The sequence below is a fragment of the Oncorhynchus mykiss genome, chromosome 15, assembly GCF_013265735.2.
Source record: "Oncorhynchus mykiss isolate Arlee chromosome 15, USDA_OmykA_1.1, whole genome shotgun sequence".
NCBI classification, from domain to species: Eukaryota; Metazoa; Chordata; class Actinopteri; order Salmoniformes; family Salmonidae; genus Oncorhynchus; species Oncorhynchus mykiss.
The window spans coordinates 69249-72500 of NC_048579.1; positions in this window are offsets into that span (position 1 = coordinate 69249).

The window sequence follows — 3252 nt, forward strand, 5'->3', positions numbered from 1 at the left end:
ACTGAAAGACCAGACCCCAGCTCCATGCTACACCATGGATACACCTCACCTGGACCAAGCCGCCAGCTGGTACTCCACACTCCCCACGAATATCCCTCTACTCCTTTTGAACAAAAGGCCCCTAAATAGCTTCATGCTACACCCCGAATCTGGACCACTCCGAGCCGCTTTTAAATCCTTGCGATTCCTCCCCTAATCTAGGTACTCCTACATCACGGAACCCACCTCCCAGAGAATCAACGCCCTTTTTGGCCTTTTTTCAACGGACCTTCATAGACCTCCAAGACCATCGAGCCTCAACTACACATATACCCACACACACACACCATTTTCCCTGGTCCAAAATATGGCCTTTTTTACCGTACTACGACCAAGTGCACCTATTTTTGCACCTTTCTTTTCTCCTCCCTGCCACCTGATGAAGCCGAGTAAGGCAGAAACGCGTCGTGGCTGGGCTACCCCTAGATCCGTTGTGATGCTGTAAGGAAGGCAGATTCCACACGGACTTCCGGGGTATCTCCTTTTGGCTACCTATTTTCATTTGTACTTTTCTCTTACCCTAATTTTGAGTTTTACACAGGGACACATTACAACGGATGACAACCTGGGTGGTATGGAATGATAATCAGCAGGAACAGGTTAACACTCCGTTACCACCTACCTCCATACTCTCTTCCCAGTCAACACCATCATTCATGGGATTGCTGGACAGAACCACTGGATGACATCCCCAGCAGGCAACCAAACCCACAGCCAATCCCACATGATGTGAATCCAGGACCTTCTAGACACCTAGCCCCTCGAGAAGGACACGCCTCAAACCTGCCAAACAGGTCACCCCTTCAAACAGAATACCACCACTGCTCACCACACCATAGGATGGAGAGATAGGACGTGGACACACCAGAGGACGGTCCCCCACATAGGACCAGAGGGCACCAGTACCGGACCACCTTTATGAGCACTTAGACTCTGCGGGAAACTCAAAGAACACCAACTTCCTTCACTCCAACAGAAGCTATCCATTCTTGGACCCTGAGTCCGTGCTTTGTCCCCCTCCAGAAACTCCACGGACCGGATTAACCCACCCACTCCATCAAAACAGCAAACCCAGCCAAAAGGCGAAGCCCTCACCAATCCAGTGGAGAGATAGGACGTGGACACCCCAGAGGACGGTCCCCCACACAGGACCAGAGGGCCCCAAAACCAAACCACCTTTACAAACACTAAAGACGCTGCAGGAAATTCCAAAAACACCATAAACTTCCTACAAACCAACAGAAGCTATTGATTTGTGGACCCTGACCCCGTGCTCTGTCCCCCTCCAGAAACTCCACGGACCGTATCAACCCACCTGCTCCATCCAGCAGCAAAACCCAGCGAAAGGCGAAGCCCTCACCGATCCAGTACCGCAGGGTTAATACCGCCACGGGTGGTACAATACCACAGCAAAATATAAGAAACCGTTTGGAACACCAGACCCCCACCACTACCACTCTGAAAAACACGGGACAACCTGGTCTCACCAACCCAAGATCCACAAGAACCAATGTTAAAGGAACTCTCCCAAGATAGAGGCCTAACCCGACCACACCCGATGGCCCACTTCCACCATACAACTCACCAAGCCACCGGATGGCGACCCACATCCATAAGAGTCTACGGTCTAAACAACTACTCCCTCTTCACACACCGATCCTGGCCTCCCTAATGAATAAAAAACCTCAAGGATTCCTTGGTATACAGCCACCTCTAAAGACCACAACAAAGGAAACAAAGAATCTCACCGGGACCCACGGACCAAGGATGGACCTCCCAAACCCCTCGAGGACCAACACCACTTCCCACGGGAACCAATGTCAAAAGAACTCTCCCTAGAAGCGGATCAACCCCACCATACCTGATGGCCTACCCCCACCATACAACTCACCCAGCTTCCGAGTGGCTACTCGCATCCCCCCCAAAAAAGATGTCTCAAATCCAAAAATCTACTCTCTCTTCAAAGGGAACCCCCCCAAAAAACCTCAAGGATTCCTTGGTCAGCAGCCACCTCCAAAATAAAACCACAACGTAGACATCAAAGAATCCCACCGAGACTCACGGACCAAGGATGGACCTCCCTAAAAACCCCTCCAGGACCAACACCACTACCACGGGCTGGACCACCACTGAGGCTTCCAGTACAGCTGAGGAACATCTGGACATACACTGCACCCGCACCTTACACACCCCACATCCCATACAAAAGACAGGGGGTCATTAAGACCACAAAAACAGACCTCCAATAGCACCATAGAGTTACCATGACCATGGACTCTCAATAATACTTTCCTTGAGCCACTTTACTAGCACTATAGAGTTACCGTGACGACGGACTCTCAAAAATACTTACCTTTAGTCACTTTTACTTATACATTATTTAAAAAAAAAAAAAAAATAATAAAAAAAATAAAAAAAGGGGGATATATATATATATATATATATATATATATATATATATATATATATATATTCATATGATTTGTTTTGTTTCTGGAAGTAAGAGTTACCATGACCATGGGCCCTTGACGGAAAGAAACAATAAAATAGAACACAAATAGACCAAATTTAAACAAAAAAAACCTTCACCAACCTACCATCCTTCTAAAATATTTTTTGGAGACACCCACCAGCACCCCCAACGGACGAGAACCTTTTTTCTCCAACTACTCTGGGGACCCCGACCTTGGCGACTCCCCCGCAGCGATTACACCCTAAGCAATTAGGCATTTCCATACACCAAGCAAGAAGACAGGAGGATATGGATAGACCGGACTCCTTCGGGACCTCTCGGGGTTCTGTTGGCAGACCAATCGGCTCAACCTTCTTAGCCCCATTACATTCGGGAGACTCACGTAACGCGCTGGACGACTATCTACCCCAGTTTAGAATTGGATTGGCAGTATGTTCAGTAGCGCGTGGGTGGTCCTAGCGGGCTGGGGCAGTTAAATCTTCGAAAAGAGGGGCTTTTGGGTCAGGCGCTGCGGCTGGAGGACTCGCGTCGGCCGTGTAATCCCTGGGGTGCCCAGATAATGTCTGGCGGAGAATTGGATCCCACGGAATAATTTCCCATGGGGGGATCCCTTACCCCGCCGCACTAAGCCTGGACAACCGATCCACTTTTTTGACCTTGACTACGAACAAATTCACTGTCTAGGGAGGATATACCTCTGGAAACGTTACGATCCTGGAAGGGAGTAACTCCACTGGTCA